This window comes from Globicephala melas, chromosome 2, assembly GCF_963455315.2.
Source record: "Globicephala melas chromosome 2, mGloMel1.2, whole genome shotgun sequence".
Lineage (NCBI taxonomy): Eukaryota > Metazoa > Chordata > Mammalia > Artiodactyla > Delphinidae > Globicephala > Globicephala melas.
The window spans coordinates 90014389-90036107 of record NC_083315.2 but is presented as its reverse complement, the minus strand read 5'-3'; the positions used below and the strand labels follow the sequence as shown (position 1 = coordinate 90036107).

At 37.5% G+C, this 21719-nt stretch overlaps 1 protein-coding gene and 1 non-coding gene across 4 annotated transcripts in view; one reads left to right on the top strand and one right to left on the bottom strand.

The window, feature by feature from the left end:
- The window catches only part of FRMD5 (FERM domain containing 5), a 340406-nt gene that overhangs the window by 297550 nt on the left and 21137 nt on the right, over positions 1-21719 (bottom strand). The window lies entirely within an intron of this gene.
- On the top strand, positions 6307-6379 carry TRNAG-UCC (transfer RNA glycine (anticodon UCC)). Its single transcript has one exon. It is a non-coding gene; the product is annotated as a tRNA-Gly (tRNA).

The following is a 21719-nucleotide window of genomic DNA, read 5'->3' as shown; positions in this document are numbered from 1 at the left end:
CAATCAGGTTGTTTTATCGGTATTTAAGTTAGAGAGCTAAAAAAGAAAAAAAAAGAATCTAAGTAACAATAATGACTTAAAAAGTCCTAAACAGGTAAGTCACACTACCAAGGCACTACTTTTTCAATGTGCTGAAACAGAAATTTCTAAACGTATTGTGTGAAAAACAACTACTGCAAAGTCATTTATATCATAAATTGCAAATCCAAAATACCACTAGTTCTACAATATGCAAATGTACCATATAATTTCACTTTAAATTACTCATTTCCTTTTTCCACTGGACTCCAAACAGGAAAGAAAATGAAAGAGTACAACTCAAGAGTTGAAAGAAAAAGAAAACGCAGGAACCTCAATCAGATCTGCATGACTCATGTTGTGTCAGTTGCAAATTTCTGATTTCAAGCCTTTAAAAAAAAGAAACTTCAAGGGCCCTTCAAATTATGTTCAAGTCAGATGCTTGATTAGACAATTGAATCACTCTACTGGACTTCATTTTTTTTTTCTTGATTCAGATCTCTTCTCTTGCTGCCACAAATATGTTTGTTCAGTGTAAATGGAGTGATGAAGATTGACCTTTCTAGCTGAGCAGCTGGCTGAACAGGATTTTAAATGGTATACTTAGCATTTTACTCCACTCAATTTAAGGCAAAAGGAAGTGAAATAAAAGTGCATGAATGACAGATCCACATATCTAAGTTTTATTCCAGGAATTTTTCTTTTTAAGATGTCAGGGGTAGGAGTTTTATTAATTAATTAATTTTTTTGCTGTGTTGGGTCTTCGTTTCTGTGCGAGGGCTCTCTCTAGTTGTGGCAAGCGGGGGCCACTCTTCATCGCAGTGCGCAGGCCTCTCACTATCGCGGTCTCTCTTGCTGCGGAGCACAGGCTCCAGACACACAGGCTCAGTAGTTGTGGCTCACGGGCCTAGTTGCTCTGCGGCATGTGGGATCCTCCCAGACCAGGGCTCGAACCCGTGTCCCCTGCATTAGTAGGCAGATTCTCAACCACTGCGCCACCAGGGAAACCCTTATTCTAGGAATTCTGGAGCCTCTGTCCCACTCCTTCTGACAAAGCATCTCACATCAGGGTGAGGTATAACCAGAAGTGAAACGTTGAACTACTACCATGAGAAGCTAGGGACGCCATAACAGAATTAGTAGTGGCTCTGTCTTTTAAGAATTGTCCCTATCTATTTTCCTGTTCTCGGAAAAAAAAACTGGACAGAAGGAAAAAAAGAAATTGCTGTGCCCTTAAACCCTGCCTAGTACCTTGACTCATTCCAGTGTCTTCTCTCTGATTTTCCATCCAATAGCACCAAAATAAGACATCCATTTCCTTCTTTTATACCTCATAACCTGACAAAAAGCAGTCTTGGAAACTCACTATTCTGGATATTGAAGACCACACATATTATACTTTCAGCATTTTGTAATATTTTTACTCTCCCTAATTCTCATCCCCCCTTACCCAGTTACTGTATACTCCTAACTCAACCCATCACTCACCCATTAAAATCATAAGTATAGGAGACTATGTCTAACTGCCTGAGAAATTACATACTCAAAGCAGCCCTCAAAAACAAATTTCCATGAATATCTAATGAAAAGGAGAAAGAGCCTATATTTATGAAATTTCTTTTAGACCTGCTACCTGATTTTCATTCAATGCTAGCATGTGAGCAAGTGTTAATTTGCCTAGCTGATAGGAAGCTGAGTCCAATCGTTTATTCACAGCAGGCACAATGCTAGAAGCTAAGGATGCAGACAAAAAAGACTCTTTATTCAAAGTCAGACTTTTCATTCAAAGACCTCAAAGTCTAGTGGAAAAGAGCCTCATAAGCCAACAATCATAATATTGTAGATGTGTCATGATAGGTATATGTCCAGAGTGGCATGGGAAGACAAAAAAGCATACACCAAACTCAAGTCTAAAGAATCGTGGAAAGTTTCTCAGACAAGGTGGCATTTGATTCAAGTCTGGAGAGATCCTTAGGAGGAACAGGGGTGGGAGTGGGGGGACACGGCATTCTACTTAGAGGAAAAGACACAGCAGTTCAGGGCATTCTACTTAGAGGAAAAGACACAGCAGTTCAGGGAATTCTCTGGCGGTGCCATGGTAAGGACTTCACGTTTCCACTGCGGTGAGCATGGGTTCCATCCCTGGTTGGGGAACTAAGATCCCACGTGCCATGCAGTGAGGCAAAAGAGACACAGCAGTTCTGTTTGGGACGATGAAAGAGTTCTGGAAATAGACAGTGGTGATGGTTACACAATATTGTGAATGTACTTCATGCCACTGAATTGTACATTTAAAAATGGTAAATTTTATGTTATATATATTTTATTAAAAATTTTTTAAAAGACACACATGTCTGAGAGAGTAGAAACACCAAATAAGGTATCTATAGAGAGACTGAGTGGCAGGGAAAAGGATGGAGCTGTATCAAGGCTAGACCCTAAAGGGCTATGTGTTCCATGCTAATGGAGTGTGGAAGCTAACTCAGAAGAGGAGAAAGACTTGGAAGCTTCATGAATGATTAGGAGGCTATTAATATAATCCAGATGAGAAATGAAGGCCTGAACTCTGGAGAGGCAGTGGAGACAAAAAGGATTAACAGATTTCCAAGACTGAAAGACAAAAGAATAAAGAAAATTTGGAGGCTAAACGTGAGCGATCGGGATGAGTCTGGAATGCCTCAGGTTTCTGACTGGAACAAGGAGGCAGATGATGATGCCATTCACCAAGAGAGCAAAAGCAGGTGGACTGGGGAGCACGGTAACTTCTGCTGTGATCTTCCAAGTCTGAACCCTTGTGAATAAAGGATGAAGACCAGCAGTTAGAGGAATTGCAGGATTTCTTAAGTAGGTCTGTGGACTTTTGCAACAAAGCCCAGCTCTGTGGAGGAAGCCACTTTTCCCCACCTCCGAAAAGAACATGCAATTCTCTGGCACACCAGAATTAAGGGATTTGATAGACTCATGCTGAATAGAGGCAGCTTCTCTGTCAAGGCCGTGAGGTTCTCAGCAGTACCTTCAGTGAGGCTCATCAAGGGTAGCATCTATCAACAAGGGTGAGCCAAAGACGAATCATATGGCACATTTAGGACTCTCAGAAATAACTGGGAGCTATTACAGGATAGACCAGAATCTGACAGGTTGGTAAGAAGGAAAGGGCAAGATGGGTTATTATCATTGGGAGAACATAAAAAGGACCTGTTTCATTCTTCCAGGCTACTGAGGCCTGGAGCTTACCAGTTAATACACATTTTAGAAAAGTGATACCATGTTACTCACTAACCCATCTGTAGACCACTCTTGGACATTCAGCAACACGGTGAGCATCTATGTCATAACATTCTTCCATAACTTCATACTTAAGGCTAAATAGTATCTGAGAATATATCATGATTTATTCAATCAGTCCCCTATTGTTGGACATTTAAGTTTGAATGGAGCTTTTCAAACTATTAAATATTAAATCCATCATCACCAATTAAGCACATTTTCATGACAACTAGGAATATCTAAGCATTTTGTTTGAAGATTCTTTGTCCATAAAATTCTCTTTGGATTTTTGTTTAAAAAAAAATACAACTTGTAAAAAAAAACCCCTATATAACCAGCTAAAAGAATACAAAGCAATTTACCAGCCCTGATTTTATAAGAAGAAAGTAAATTGCTCACTTGTGGAGGGGGTGTTAATTTTATCAAGCCACTAGCGTACCATATTGCACAATGGAAGAGGCAGGTAATTTGCTAAAGGACACCCTGGTGGCACAAAAGAATAAATACATCTCTAGTAAGTAAACCATGTGCTCTTTGTCAGCAGGATCAAATGTATTGTTTTTTATCTCCTTTACCATCCCATGGATACTTATTGGTCCCTTCCTGAGTTGGCAACACATGTAGGCAAAGACGCCTCTACCTGTGCCCATGCTATTCCTTCTACCTGTAATGTCCCACGGCTCCCCCAATTTCTTTTCTTTTCTTTTTTTTTTATTTATTTTTGGCTGCGTTGGGTCTTCATTGCTGCACCTGTGCTTTCTCTAGTTGCCGCGAGTGGGGGCTACTCTTCGTTGTGGTGCGTGGGCTTCTCATTGCGGTGGCTTCTCTCGTTGCAGAGCACAGGCTCTAGGCCCACGGGCTTCAGTAGTTGTGGCACGCAGGCTCAGTAGTTGTGGCTCGCGGGCTCTAGAGCGCAGGCTCAGTAGTTGTGGTGCACGGGCTTAGTTGCTCCGCGGCATGTGGGATCTTCCCAGACCAGGGCTTTAACCCCTGTCCCCTGCATTGGCAGGCAGATTCTTAACCACTGTGCCACCAGGGAAGCCCTCCCCCAATTTCTGTGCCCAAACAGCTCCTACTTATTATTCAAGACAGTTCAACTGTTACTTCCTCTAGAAAGTCTACCCTGACCACTCTCATGCTGAGCCAAGTGTCCCAAAGTATCCTGTCTATACCTCTGAATACTTAGCACAGTTTATTATGGCGATTTGATATTCACCCACCTAATCATAAGCCTGTTTAGGCTAAGACCTTGGCTTTCACTGTAACACCCTCAGGGTCTAGCACATTGCTTCGTTAAATGTTGCCAAAAAACATGTTAGGACTTAAAGAGCACCACAAAGTCTCACCTGCATATCAATACTCTTACCCACCAGTAATGCTTTCTATTGAGAGTAACTGAGCAACATGCCTAGCTAAAAAGGTTATGTACAGTTTTCTAATAAAATAAAACACAATAATTTTGCAATGCATAATCATTGCTGTGATGCATGGTAATTAAGCAAACAATAAGTGATTGTATAACTTACTACCACTGGTAATTTCCAGGAAGGCACTGGGATGGCATACGGTGATCAACTTCTTTCTCCATCAGAGATGGGACTGATCTTAACTAGTTCTGCTTCTATTTAAATGTCCCAAACTCCAAAACTGCCCTCTACTCCACCATACCTTCCCCTCCTTCTACACACTCTCCACTACAATGATTATTTTCTCTGGAAGTGGGATTCAGCTGAGAGACTGCTTTCTGTGACTTTGTAATGAACTGTCACCTTTAGGAGCCTCACGTTCTGCCATTCCTTCCTGGAATTTTTAGGTAGAGACACTTTCTTAAAGGGTTATAAGAACCTCAGACTCCTCTTTTCCTTCCCTACTTGAAGTGTCTTTTTTCAGTAAACAGGTGCAATAGGTTGAGTGGTATGAATGAAGAAAACCTGTCCTGCCTCAAAATCTCTCCCTTAGATTACAAAGCATTTCCATCATTTACACCTTCATTTAAGTTAACAAATAAACACATATACACACACCTCCTGCCACCAAAAGCAAACAAACTAAGCAAAATAGGTTTATTGGTCACTTAGGTGGTTGAAAGAAGCTGACAATTAATCATACTGGAGGAGAGTTTCGAGGGAAAGTGAGGAAGAGGAGGAGCAGTGGGAACTCTTTTTTTTTTACATCTTTATTGGAGTATAGTTGCTTTACAATGGTGTGTTAGTTTCTGCTTTATAACAAAGTGAATCAGTTATACATATACATATGTTCCCATATCTCTTCCCTCTAGCATCTCCCTCCCTCCCACCCTCCCTATCCCACCCCTCTAGGTGGTCACAAAGCACTGAGCTGATCTCCCTGTGCTATGTGGCTGCTTCCCACTAGCTATCTACCTTAAGTTTGGTAGTGTATGTATGTCCATGCCTCTCTCTCACTTTGTCACAGCTCACCCTTCCCCCTCCCCATATCCTCAAGTCCATTCTCTAGTAGGTCTGTGTCTTTATTCCTGTCTTACCCCTAGGTTCTTCATGACATTCTTTTTCTTAAATTCCATATATATGTGTTAGCATACGGTATTTGTTTTTCTCTTTCTGACTTACTTCACTCTGTATGACAGACTCTAGGTCTATCCACCTCATTACAAATAGCCCAATTTCGTTTCTTTTTATGGCTGAGTAACATTCCATTGTATATATGTGCCACATCTTCTTTATCCATTCATCTGATGATGGGCACTTAGGTTGTTTCCATCTCCAGGCTATTGTAAATAGAGCTGCAATGAACATTTTGGTACATGACTCTTTTTGAATTATGGTTTTCTCAGGGTATATGCACAGTAGTGAGATTGCGGGGTCATATGAAACTCTTGTAATGAGGCGGCAAGAGAGCGCTGGCGATGAGAGAATAAGGGATGACAACAGAAAGACGAAGGAAACTGTGTGGAGCCCAAAGATTCACTTCGAATTTCAGTCTACAGCTGCCCAAGCATCCCTCCTTTCTTTCCCTCTTTTCTAAAAGCCAACTTCCAGGAATTCCCTGGTGGTCCAGTGGTTAGGACTCTGCACTTCCACTGCAGGGGGCACAGGTTCGATCCCTGGTTGGGGAGCTAAGATCCCACATGCCGCATGGCACTTGCTCTCAGACCAAGAGAAGTTAGGTGATTGCCCAGGAATACATTAACATTACCTCATCAGTCTAAGAGATGCACTTAAAATACAAGTCCAAAGTTCAATCTTCTTCACCATGATTGAAATATTTCAGATTGAAAGTAAATTCTGGTACACAAATGTTCATAGCAGAACATAATAGCCAAAAAGTGGAAACGATCCAGTGTCTGCCAAACGATGAGTAGATGAACAAGATGTAGTATATCCATACAATGGAATATTATTCAGCAATAAAAAGGAATGAAGTACAACAATGTGAATGTACCTAATGCCACAGAACTGTACACTTAAAAATTGTGAATATGATAAAATTTGTATTTTTTATGTTTTACCACAATTTTTTTTTAAAGAAATGAAGTACTGATACAGGCTACAAGCAGGTGAACTTTGGAAACATTTTGCTAGTAAAAGAAGTCATTCACAAAAGGCCACATACTACATGATTCCATTTGTATGAAATTTCCCAAACAGGCAAACTCATAGAGATGGAAAGTAGATAAGTGGTTGCCAGGAGCTGGTGATAGGAGGGAATGGGGAGTAACTGCTAATAGGTAAAGGGTTTCTTTTGGGGGTGGTGAAAATAAAAATATAAAGTGGAAATAGACACACAACTTTGTGAATATTCTAAAAACCAGTGAACTGTACTCTGTAAAAGGGTGAATTGTATGGTAACTAAATTATGTCTTTTATATTTCACTTTTTAAAAGGCAAATGCTAGTAAACAAAGTGTGCTGATATATATCTGGGACATTTAAGAACATTTAGAAAGTCAGGATTAAGGTAAGACCTCAGAAAGTGCATAAATGATCTATTTGTATATGGGAAAACAGCAATAAGTTACAAAGCACAAACATGACCAACATCATGAAACTAACAACAAACACATTGTTCAGAAAAAAAGTAGGATTGCCAAGATGCTAACTAAATCCACATGAAGTGAAACATCCAAGTGTTCATTCTTAACCAGATCTGAAAGAGAAGAAAATGAATTTCTCATGAACAGAACTTTTGCAGGGTCTCACGTTAGGGTCAAAAGCTGCTGTCTCCCTCTCCTCTCCACTGTGCTAAGATTTTTAACAAGGCCTCTTCTCTTGTTGCATGGGGTGAATGTGCAGCTGATTAGAGGCCCTGAAGGTTGCCTAGTCAAGTGCCTCCACTTCATGTCATAAGAGCCAAATTAAATGTCGACAGACATCATTATCCATTTTTAACCCCACATTCTCTATCTCTGCCTTTCTTCCAGCAAGAAGTCTTTCAAATCTGCATGCTCCATTTTATGCTGCTCCTTAACCTGGGCACCGTCTCTTAGGAAAGCAAGACAAGAGGCTTCTCTATCTCCTGCTCCTCACTATCCTCTCTACCTTTCATTTCTACAGCCTCACTTCCTTCCACACAATGTCTACCCACCCCCATCATGTTTTCTTTGGTTTCCCGGAACATCCTTCCTTACTAGTGCATGTATGTGGTGGTCATCTTAGCAGATTGCGAGAAGACAAGTCCAAGATTTTTCTCATTTCATCGTCTGATATAATAGTCTACTAATGCACTTCCAAATGATGATCTAGCCTGAGATTCCAGCACTTGATCACGGTACACTCTCTTTGTGTACTGATTATTTTTGTATCTTTAAGCACACTTTTTTGGTTATAGAAAAATATACTTTTTCTAACTTTTATGGATTTGTTTAACAACATTTACTGACTACTCACCATGTTTGAAGCACATATTATTGGTCATTCTTTGCAGATTCAGAATTATTCTTTAAACTAAAATCAGCCTACATTATTGAAAAAGCAAGAAATAAGTGCTGGTGAGGATGTGGAGAAAAAGGAATGTCCCTTCATGCACTGTTGGTGGGAATGTAAACTGAAGTAGCCACTATGGAAAACAATATGGAGACTCCACAAAACATTAAGAACAGAATTACCATATGACCCAGCTATTCCACTTCTGGATATTTATCTGAAGAATACAAAAAAATATTCAAAAATATGCACCCCTATGTTCATGGCAGCATTATTTACAATAGCCAAGATATGGAAACAACCATATGAATGGATAAATTTATCCATTTATGATGGATAAATAAGATGTGGTATATATCAATGGAACATTACTCAGTCATAAAAAGGAACAAAACAGTTATTTGTAGTGAGGTGGATGGACCTAGAGACTGTCATACAGAGTGAAATAAGTCAGAAAGAGAAAAACAAATACCATATGCTAACACATATATATGGAATCTAAAAAAAAAAAATGGTCATGAAGAACCTAGGGGCAAGACGGGAATAAAGATGCAGACCTACTAGAGAATGGAGTTGAGGATACGGGGAGGGGGAAGGGTAAGCTGGGACAAAGTGAGAGAGTGGCATGGACATATATACACTACCAAACATAAAATAGATAGCTAGTGGGAAGCAGCCGCATAGCACAGGGAGATCACCTCGGTGCTTTGTGACCACCTAGAGGGGTGGGATAGGGAGGGTGGGAGGGAGGGAGATGCAAGAGGGAAGAGATATGGGAACATATGTATAACTGATTCACTTTGTTATAAAGCAGAAACTAACACACCATTGTAAAGCAATTTTACTCCAATAAAGATGTTAAAAAATAAAATAAAATAAAATAAAGATGTGGTATATATATACAGTAGAACACTACTCAGCCATAAAAAAGATAAAATCTTGCCACTTGTGACAATATGAATAAAGCTTGAGGGTATTATGCTGAGAGAAATCAGATGGAAAAATACAAATATCATGTGATTTCACTTGTACATGGAATATAAAAAACAAACAAATAAATGAAAATAAGTGAACAAACAAAAACAAACACATAGATACAGAGAACAGAGTATTGGTTACCAGAGGGGAAGGGAGGTTAGGAGGTGAGAGAAATGGGTAAAGGGGATCAACAGTATGGTGACAGATGGAAACTAAACTTTTGGTGGTAGGCACGCTGTAGTGTTGAAATATAATATTACAAACCAATGTTGCCTCAATAAATAAAATTTTAAAAGAAAAAAAGCAGCCTTAATAATGGAGAAAGGTATGCATGTGTATGGGAAATCCCTCTACCTTCCTCTCAATTTTGCTATAAATCTAAAACTGCTCTAAGAAAAAAAGAAAAGTCTTTCAAAAATTAGCCTAAAGATCAAAGATCATATATGAAACTCGACTGTGACAATCATAAACTGCATCATACAATAATAAAAATTAACAGAATGCTAGCCTATTCACTAGCAGGATAAGGGCTACAGAAAGTAAAGTTTAAAATTTAGTTCATATTTTGATGGATGCATAGAAATAATGGATTTTTCTGCCCAGCATAACTGCTTTCTAACTTTCTGGGTCTTGGTGGGAGATACTGTAGAAACTGAAAACATCAGACACTCACTTTCCTAGCCTTCCTTGCAGCTGGAATACAGCATATGACTCTGGCTTGGCCACCCAAACACTTCTACCCTGGACCTTGACTCTGAAGCTGTGACAGTGAAGAAGGAGGGACCAAAGAGAATACATGCTGGTGGCAGACACAGGCAGCTAAGACAGTTGCAGCACCAATATCAAGTGTACAGGGGCAGAAATGGCAGGAATGTGACACTGGTACCTAGTTTCCGGTATCCTTGGTGACAGTGGGGCAAGTTGTGGCATCAGAGACAGAGACAGCAGTGTCTTTTCCAGACAGGCTCTACAGTGTTATTCTTGGTTCTGGGTGCTCTCTAGCTTCCCTTGCTGTTGTCCATTTTCCAAACCTGCTTTGTATCCTCCCTATAAGTTTTCTGAGCTGTGTAATGTCTTATCAATAAATTTCTCTTCTGTTAAAATCAGCCAAAGTCAGTTCTGTTGCTTGCAAGTAAGAACTTTGATACAATGGGCTAATGGCTGGCAGGTAGCAGATATTAATCTAATTCCCGTAAATTAATATTTGTTGAGGACCCTCTCGGTATACCTTACACTTTTTTGGTCAGATTTAGTGGAGTACAATACAATTTACAAAAAGTAAAATTCACCTTTTTTAAGTAATGTGCTTTGACAAATGTTACAATCATATAACCACTATCACAATGAACATACAGAATGTTTCCACCATCTAGAAAAGCTGCCTTGTACGTTTTTAGTCAATTCCTTCTCCTAGGCCCCAGCCCCTGATAATCACTGATGTGATTTCTGTCCCTATATTTTTGCTCTTTCCAGAATGTCGTATCATAGAATTATATAGTCCAAAACCCTTTCGTGTCTGGCTTCTATTACTTAGCAAAACGCGTTTGAAATTCATCATGTTGTTGCATAAATCAATGGTTTGTTCCTTTCTATTGCTGAGTACTATTCCATTTTATGGCTGTTCCACAGTTTGGTTATCCATTCACCAGTTGATGGATATCTGAGCTCTCTCCTACAGCAACCTTTTTTGAAACATAGAAATTTATCAAATTAGTTATACTCTACCTTCTGGAAGCTTAAATGGCTGGAATCTTAGGACAAAACAGAGGAAATATGGTATATTCTCTAGCATAAAACGTTTTATTTTTAAAACTGATATATGCTCAGATGTATATTTTTTCTTCAAATATCTCCTTTTGGCGCACTTATGAAAATAAAGACAGCATCCCTCCCAATTTCCAAGAAAATTGTAAGAAAAGTTCTTCAGGGGAAAAAATTCAACAAATATATATATATGTACATTTTTGTTTCTCCTATGCCTAGCAGTATCATTATAGCAGGATGCAATAAAAAGCAGAATGTTACTTCAGTAACACCTTCTCTCTTAAATTAACTAGGTTCCTAACTCGACAGCAATTCCAAGGCTGTTTTCATCTTGTGGTAATTCATCCTATAGGAGAAAAAGCATTCTCCTAATCTATTTTCATGACTCTCAAGTTTATGAACATATGGCCTAAGGCTGTTACAATCCATTTGACCCCTAAGTATTAAAACAGATACAGTTAATATACGTTTCAATATGTAGAAGAAATACTGGCTCAGAAAAAAAATCTTAACACTTCTATGTGAAACAAAGAATTCTAACCCTAATTCTGCTGATGCGGTTTGGACATAAACGCTGACCTCTCCACTTCTACTTCCCTCTGGTCATACTAAAAATAAGCATCCTTGTCAAGACTTGTCAAGATTCTAATATGTCTTGGAATGCTTTTTGAGATTTTCAAAATTATAGATTTGCTTAACCCTATTATTTTGTGGTCATTTTGCAAGCATATTTCCCAAGCACATGGATTCCAGTCAAAGACATTGATCATAATTAAATGTAATTTAAGGTTAAAAATAATAAAATTAAAATCCCCAGGTAATCAGGGTACATATTTATACCCATACTAAGGAAAGTCAATTTATTTCACTTAAAATAACTAGTATTGGTGAAGTAATACTATTCTGGATAAATTATGGAGATATTATCCAATATGTATAAAATCAGGGAAAGCTAGATACTGCAGCATTCAATAAACCGCAGAAATGAGATCTTGAACTTGGTTATATCACACTTACTACTTGAGGCAGGAAATCTTCCTGCCATGTTACAATTCTACTGTAAAATGTAACATGTATTTGCTATATTTTGTTTTATATTTGTTATATGTGACTTATCAAAGGCCACCTTGACCTTTAACAAAACAAAGTAAACAAAGGAATTGAACTCCACTCTCTACCCCACAAGCTAACCATTTTTTATATAGTCTCAAACCTAATATTCAAGTTCCCCCTCATTTTCTTTACTTCTTAAAGAAAGAACTTGGGGAATTCAAAAGAGTAGAGAATAACAGGGTTTCATAATAGTAGCAACTGCAGCAATGTTAGTGATAGAAATCTTCAGCTGGATGGGAATAATTTCAACCTTCCAGCAACCTGGGGTACCCAACTCCAGCATGGCTCTGGAAATGAATGAAGATACTTCAAGAACTACCAAATTTGAGCAGAAATGAACAGATGAGATCTTATTTGCATCTACAGTTATAAACACAGCTAAGCTTTCTTGTCTTTACATCTTAAAATTTCACCACATTGCTATCTGTCCATCAAAATGAAATGGAACACTTGCTTCTTTCTAAAGTTAGAAGACAGTTTAAGCAAAGTAGAAAGTGAGTTGAAGATGAAAGGTAGATTGGGGTAGCTAATAATATAAAAACAAATTCTGAACGATGTCCAAAAGGACACTGACACTGACAAAAGCAGAGATGGTTTTATCAAAGATGATGGAGGAATCTACAAGTTTAACTTTTGATTCAATGATTAATTTTGTAGATTATAGTCATACTACACTTCCCTAAGAGAAGAATAACTTAAAATATTTATTTAAAATATTTTAAGAAATAAATTCTACGGGTGCTCCCAACCCAGAGTTCTCAGAACATTTAGGAATAAAGATGTCCATTAAAGCCACTACCAGTAAAGAGAATAATAGTGATAATCTATGAGGTATTTTCAATATTTCAAATAGCCCAGTGAAAATTCTATATTGACTCAAGATTTCTTTGTATTTGGCTATTCATAATGATCAGAAATTCTAGTTGGCATGTATATATGTCCTTCATTAATTAAAATGGGAAAATTTAATTATTAGTAAATATAGTTTAGTGGTTAAAAGTCTTTGAAAAGTAATCCATAGGAGGACAAATAATAATGGAGTTCTGTTTATCTGTCCTGATAGGGTACAACTTCTAAATCAAATAACCATCATAAAACTGAAGGGGAAAAAAGTCATATTTCTAATGTTTTAAATCCCTTCTGAACCTCCAAGCAGAGTGACCTGATAGTCAAAGATTTCAAAAAGGTTTAAATCATATCTGATACAGTTTGAGAGAAGCTCATGGAGTTAATATTACTTCCCTGAGTCTTCCTGGAAGACAAGGATATAAGATATAAAATTTAAATCCTCCATAATCACAACACCCAGAGATAATAACCATCAAAATTTTGATGTATAACCTTCTGTAATAGGCTGAATAATTGCCCCCAAAGATATCATTTCTAATCCCTGAAAATGTTACTTTATTTGGAAAAGGTCTTTATAAGATTGATTAAGTTAAACTAAATTCAGGAGATCATTTTGAATTATCCAGGTGGGCCCTAAATGCAATCACAAGTGTCTTTATACAACAGAGGCAAGAGAGGTTACACACAGAAGAGAAGGCAGCATAAATGAGACTGTAGTGATGCAGCCACAAGCTAAGGAATGCCTGCAGCCTCGAGAAGCTGGCAGAGGCAAGGAACAGATTCTCCCCTAGAGCCTCTGGAGGGAGATACAGCCTTGTCAACACCTTGATTTCAGCACAGTGATACTAATTTTGGACCTCTGGCCTCCAGAACTATGAGAGAATAAATGCTTGTTGTTTTAAACCACCAAGTTTGTGGTAACAACAGCAGTCACAGGAAATTAGTGTATCTTTTGATATTTTTCTATAGTTCAGATTATAATACACATTTAAATTTTTATAAAATTATCTTTCAAATTATCAGATCCTTGTATACATGATTAACTCTATTATTCTATCTTCTGACATACCATAATTTACTTAACCATTCTTCTATTTTATATATAAGTTTAATTTTTTCACTCTTATAAATAATGTTCTAATGAACACCTTAGTATAAATATTATTTTCCTGTATTTTTAATCATTTCCTTGGGAGAGTGACCTAGGAATAAACTTGCCAATCTTTTCAAAAAAGACTGCACCAATTTAAACTTTTACTCAGTGTATTCTTACCATAATTGAGAATTATTTTTTAGTTTTTGCTAACTTAAATCATAATACCTGGCATCTCATTTTAATTTATAGTTTTTTGCTTATGAATGAAGGTGAAGTAAACATTTTTCACATGTTTATTAGCCAACTGTAATTCCCAACTGCACTGTCCACTTTGTGGCATTTTCCCCATTGAGCTATTGGGTTATTTTTTAGTGTTTATATGTGGAGTTTTTATTATTATTACTAAGGATATAAATCTTTTACCATATTAGCTACAAAGTTTTCTCCTGAATTTTTGCTTACCTTTTAGCTTTTGTTTTTGATGTCTCTGACATGAAGAAAATTTTAATTTTCATGTGATATATCTTTTGATCTCTTTCTTTTATTTTTTTCTTTGCAGTACGCGGGCCTCTCACTGCTGTGGCCTCTCCCATTGTGGAGCACAGGCTCCGGACGCACAGGCTCAGCGGCCATGGCTCACGGGCCCAGCCGCTCCGTGGCATGTGGATCCTCCCGGACTGGGGCACGAACCCGTGTTCCCTGCATCAGCAGGCGGACTCTCTACCACTGCGCCACCAGGGAAGCCCTGATCTCTTTCTTTTTTATTTCTTCCATTATCTTTATGCTTAGAAATCTCTCCCCATGCAAAGATTAAACAAATATTTCTAATTTCTTCTAGTGACTCCTATTACTGCTAATTTAGAAATTAAAGTTTTTCCAAAGTGAGAAATTGCTTTCTGAGTTTGCTTTTATCTAAACTCAGATATTTCTGAAAATCAATGAATCATTCCAACTGAAGCAAAGACCAAAGGTTTAATATCTTTCGGCATTTTTCAATCCAATTAACTCCTTAATTTGTAATTTTTTCCTAATAAATCTGTCTTTACCAATTGGACTTTTCAATATAATAATAAGTAGACAAACGGGCCGACAGGTTTCACTGCCAAGCAACTGGTATGGACTGCCTAGGTGCACTGGATTAAGAAAAATGCTCAGCAGAGAAGAGTATCTGCATTACTGACAATGGTCCAAGAAGGAGCGTACAGCAACAATGCTCTCTTCCCCAGACACCTGGATCCTGGTGGCCCTGACTTTCTTCTTCATTCTTCATCCTCTGTACTTGGCCTAGTGCCTAGCATATAAGAGATATTTATTGAGTATTTTATGGGTGACAATGATATCCATTCCAAGTCCTCTCTCTCTGAGGCATTCTATTTAATGAGGCATAGTACTAATAAGATTTAACTTCAAATTTGTAGTTAAGTCACTGAAAGTCCATGTTCAACAAAGCAGAACACTGATCCTATTTATCCTCTGTTCTAAGAAATCTGATGCTAATATCAATTAACAGTTCAATCTTCTAATCAAGTAAAGTGACTAGAAACTCTATTGCCAATCAATAATAGATAAGCAACTCTTCATTAAAAAGGGGGAATAATTTACTTAACTACTAGGACAACTGTTAGAATAAATTAAATTGTTTGCACTGAGAAAGCACACCTCGTGCAGCAAGAGAATGAATGCACTAAACAGAATTGACCATGACTTAGTTTATACAGCTGTTTAAACATAAGTCTCATGCTGAGTGATTTCTCAATTAAGAGGAAATTAATGTTATAATGCAATTAATATCTTTTTTTTAGTCTCTAAAACTTTGAAGTCCACACTGTGTATGAGGATCCTTCTGAGTTTAAAGTTCTTTCACACATAGAAGATCACTCATTTGATTAAGTTCTCACAAGGACTAGTGGGAAAAATCACATGCATACAGACTTGCTCACTGCCAAATTAAAAGGAATTTCAGAATTCTTGTGTTTGATTTTTGTGTGTTAGAGCCAGTTTTATTTTTGGTGGCAAACACAACGGAAATTATAATAGTAATGACGAGAACAGTTAATTTGGTGTAAAACCTGTTTTTTTAAAACAGCTCCACTATTTGAAAGTGAGCATAAACTGTATCTTTACTGCCCAATCAGAATCCAGGAATCAATTTAAATGTATATGGGAGTTAAGAGTTCAAATTGTAGGTGCAATTATATTTAGAGGCTGGGACAATGCAAAGAACTGGAATTTACTGATTTCCCCAAGATAGTTCATGTCTGATAATCCAGATTTTACATTTACTCCACCTCTACCCACCCTTTTTCTGATTCCCTCCTAGGTGCTGATCTTAATGCCCTAGTTCCTCTTCTGCCAAGCCGACTAAATAAGTGCTACTCCATCATACACTCACCTGCTGCTACAGGCCTCCTTTACTTCAAAGGTTTCTCCTCTCCCTGTTGTTCCTTGATCGATACCATTTCAGGATCTCCTAGGCTACTCCTCCCTATCACTTACTACTTCAAATTGCTCTATTTGATGTCTCCTGTGCTTCCATGTAATCATGGCCAGAGAACTCACGTGGAAAATGCATGAGCCCTGGATGAGGCAGCTTTCATTTTATTCAATAGAAATTGACAAGTATAAAACATATGTACCTAATAAACCACTTACTTCTGTGTTACACTTGAACTTACTCTCTTCAACTCCAATTACTCCAGGCTTCCTGAAAGGCTTTAATCATTTCTTATACTCACCTTGCATGTACTCCTTCAGGACACTCTACATCCTTTGTCTTCCATCAAGAAAATATAAAATGGGGCTTCCCTGGTGGCGCAGTGGTTGAGAGTCCGCCTGCCGATACAGGGGACACGGGTTTGTGCCCCGGTCCGGGAAGATTCCATATGCCGCGGAACGGCTGGTCCCGTGAGCCATGGCCGCTGAGCCTGTGCGTCCGGAGCCTGTGCTCCGCAACGGGAGAGGCCGCGGCAGTGAGAGGCCCGCGTACCACAAAAAAAATAAAATTAAATTAAAAAAAGAAAATATAAAATGGTCCCTTAGATTCTCCTCCATTCCTCCAGACCCTACAGGAAAATTACCTTTAACCAAATGATTCCTTTGGAACTAGAATCCCCCAAAAATATTTTGAGTAGAAAAGACCCCTTTTTTAAAAAATCCCTGAGACCTAAGATCATCATGTAGAAGGGGGAGTTGAGAGAAATGAAGTTCCTAAGAAAATAGAGTTGAAAGGAGGGAAAGGGGCTGGCAGAGAGCTGCTGAGAACAGTTATCCTGAAAATATTCAAGCACACATCTCCTCCAAGTAAATGTAGGTGTAATATGAAGGCACTCCAGGACCTGCTGTGTCAGATTTTATAGGGGTTTACTTGACAGCAGCAGATTTCTAGAGACCCTTGCTTGAGACAACTCATCAAAATATGTGAGTTCCAATACAACACAATGACAAAATGTGGAATTTTTTTAGCCAAAAATATGGTAACTATTTGTATATAATTTCTGATAATACCAAATTTAGACTATCTGAGTATACTTTTTTTTTTTTTTTTTTTTGTGGTACGCGGGCCTCTCACTGCTGCGGCCTCTCCCGTTGCGGAGCACAGGCTCCAGACGCGCAGGCTCAGCGGCCATGGCTCACGGGCCCAGCCGCTCCGTGGCATGTGGGATCTTCCCGGACCGGGATACGAACCCGTGTCCCCTGCATCGGCAGGCGGACTCTCAACCACTGCGCCACCAGTGAAGCCCTGAATATACTTTTTAAAAATATGGTAACTATAGCTATTTCCCTATTTATATATAGTACTAATACTCCTTTCATGTTATAGAAAAAAAATACTATCATTACTGAAACACATGCAGAGGTGGAATATAATATTCAGTCTTTTGCCTATTGCCTTGTATATAGCAGCTACAGGCCCTTTCATGCCTGGAGAGAATACAGGATTAGTGTATAAATTTTCCCTTCTGATTTTTAAATATTACTTTTGGAGGTTTTCTTCTCAAATACAGATTTCCCAAAACTTGCTTTTCCCACCATTTTTTAAGACTACCTAATTGTTCTCAGCTGTCTCTTTAAACATGGAAATAAATCTCCATTTTCCCAAGATTTTTCCCTTTCAGTAGAGTTGAGAGTCCTTACATTTACTGTCAGTCTCTTTTTGGCCCCCAAAGCATTTCGAGGCCCAGGACCTCTTGCAAACAAAGCAGGCTGTCTTTGACCCCTGTCAGCAACTTCCGATGGAGCTTATGCCCTTAGATAAACCACTGGCTTTTGTCTGCTATTCCAGAAAGAGTTATCTTACCTAGCTGGTTATACAACACCTTTACCATGAAAACTAGGTTGAGTTATGTATTACTTTACATATGATTTTTCATTTAACAACAGGATTTGCTACAGATTTTCATGAATAGTTCATTTAAAAACTCTTCCATTTACAATCAGTTTTTTTAGAAAGTCATCTATTCTGTGACTCAAGATATACCTATATTACTCTAGCTGATAATGCTTTAATTGATATATTCTATTTATGTTGCTATGTTAAGAACACACACACAACTATTAAAATCTACAGTACTCACAGCTTGGTCAGGAGATACATGCCTACAATCAGAAATGTTTAAGAGCCCACAAAGATGCCCTATAGCCCTAAGCAGAAGAACCTGCTCTTCTTAAAATACGTTAATGCACATTTTTTGTGTAAAACATCTAAACACAAAATACACTGTTATCACAAAATTGTGACACTTTTAGAATACAATTTAATGTATACATGAGTGAAAAATATGAAAGCTGCATTATAATTCCCGCCATAATTAAGTCTGATAAGTGATATTTTAGAGAAGTCATTCTACTGGCAGCCAAATTACTGATCAAGCTGTTCAAACTACCCGATTTTGCTGGTTATGAATTTCTCTGATCTACTTAGTATTCAACACTGTAAGCTTTTGGTTATAATTGCAAGGCTGTATTTAGGGACCCAGCATTTTTGTTTTTAATATACTATGGAGCATACAATAATGCACACTGAAAATGCTGGCCCTGTAGTATTTTTAGAAATTAGATTTCTCTAGGCCAAGATATGATTTTCCCCTACATATGAATGATTACAGCATATGCCAACCTTTGAATTCTCAATGAGGAATTCATTGAGAGGCACAGGCACCTTCATCTACTCCATCCCAGGCTCTGTTTTCCCAACCCTCAGGAAAGACTGTCATGAACAAAATAACCCTAGAACATCATCACTGAAAAGAATATTCCTTAAATGACTATCTGTTGCCTTTTAACACAGTATCCCTATATATAATTTTTCTTTTTACTGAAATATAGTTGATTTACAATGTTGTGTTAGTTTTAGGTATACAGCAAAGTGATTCAGTTTCATGTACATCTATACTTTCTCAAACTCTTTTCCATTATAGCTTTTTACAAGATATTGAATATAGTTCCCTGTACTATAAAGTAGGTCCTTTTGGTTTATCTATTTTAAATATAGTAGTGTGTATCTGTTAATCTCAAACTTGTAACCTATATATCCTTTTTATTGAAGTACACAAATGGTGTTTTCTAAAATACAAAGTATAACGTAACCCAGTAGTAACTCTAAATAAACCATGAACACACTAGTATTTCTATTCCTTTGCTTTAATTCAGAATTAAATTCAGTGACTTTTTAAAAACTAGCCTCTAATTTTAAAAAATGAAATGTTTTGTTACTTTAAAAATATTACTCCAAATGATGAAGGCAAGCCTAACAAAAATCATAAATAAATCTCCTAACAATGAAACAGTATTTCATGCCAGATATGACTGTTCTCCAAGATATTCATTTGTATCAGTAATATTTAAAATATACAACTTTTTAAAAATTAACTTGAATAAAAAGAAATAAGACAGAGAGTGGCCACTCAAAATGACTTTGAAAACCCTCTGGTAAAATTCTGTTCTCTTAACCAGGAAGAAAAAGAAACAACACTACAATTTACAACTTCATCAGCTTCAGATATCAGAAACGGAAAATACTTCCATTTCACCAACACAGAAGAAAGTTGTTTCCAGTGTCTACGGTTTCTGAAGACTGACAAAGACCCTTAACTCCATCTAAGACACAGGAGTCAGATCAGCAAATGAAATCTCTTTTTGTCAGTATTGGGGGAGTTGAGATATATGATTCCACCATTCATCTCCACAAACTAAATCTTGATAAGGTATCATGAATTCCATTACAAACCAACAAATGGGCATGACCAAGGCAAAAGTATATTAGGTGTCAAACACACCTAAAGGAAGCGGAGAGCCCAGAGAAAAGGCAGTAGTACAAGAAACTCTACAACCATGAGGAAGGAAAATTCAATACCAAATAAGAAAACCTACATGCAGTTTATAGCTTTAATACTTCAGCCAGGCTTCTTAAGCTAAATATCTGTAAAAAATTAAAAAAAAAACAACTCATCTTGTCCTTAAGAAAAAACTAACACAGTCATCTTTTCTAATAGACAGCAGTGAGAAAGGGTCACCTATTTGAAAGAGAAAGAAGACGACTAAGGACAGAGCAGAACTTCCCCCAGAAACTAGAGACATGTGACAGAGGCAAAAAGAGTGCAAATTATAAACAAATGGGGCCTAATTAAACTTAAAAGCTTTTGCACAGCAAAGGAAACCATAAACAAAATGAAAAGACAACCTATGGAACAGGAGAAAATATTTGTGAATGATGTGACCAACAAGGGATTAATTTCCAAAACATACAAACAGCTCATACAGCGTAATATCAAAACAAAAAACAATAACCAACAACAACCCAATCCAAAAATGGGCAGAAGACCTAAATAGACATTTCTCCAAAGAAGACATACAAATGGCCAACAGGCACATGAAAAGATATTCAACATCACTGATTATTAGAGAAATGCAAATCAAAACTACAGTGAGGTAACACCTCACACCAATCAGAATGACCATCATTAAAAAGTCTACAAATAATAAATGCTGGAGAAGGTGTGGAGAAAAGGGAACCCTCTTACACTGTTGGTGGGAATGTAAATTGGTGCAGAAACTATGGAAAACATTATGGAGGTTCCTTTAAAAACTAAAAATAGAGCTACCATATGATCCAGCAATCCTACTCCTGGGCATATATCTGGAAAAGACGAAAACTCTGATTCGAAAAGATACACGCACCCATATGTTCATAATAGCACTATTTACAATAGCCAAGACATGGAAGCAACCTAAATGTCCATGGACAGATGAATGGATAAAGATGTGGTACATATATACAATGGAATATTACTCAGCCATAAAAAAGAATGAAATAATGCAGCAACATGGATGGACCTAGAGATTATCATACTAAGTGAAGTAAGTTAGAGAAAGACAAATATCATATGTTATCACTTATATGTAGAACCTTTAAAAATGACACAAATGAACTTATTTACAAAATAGAAATAGATTCACAGGCATAGAAAACAAACTTATGGTTACCAAAGGGGAAGGGGGGTGGCGGGATAAGTTAGGAGTTTGAGATTAACAGAGACATACTACTATATATAAAATAGGTAAACAAGGACCTCCTGTATAGCACAGAGAACTACATTCGATATCTTATAATAACCTGTAAGCAAAAGAATCTGAAAAAGAATAGATATATATGAAACTGAATCACTCTGCTCTACATCTGAAACACATTATAAAACAACTATACTTCAATTTAAAAAAAAGAATGCAAGTAAATTG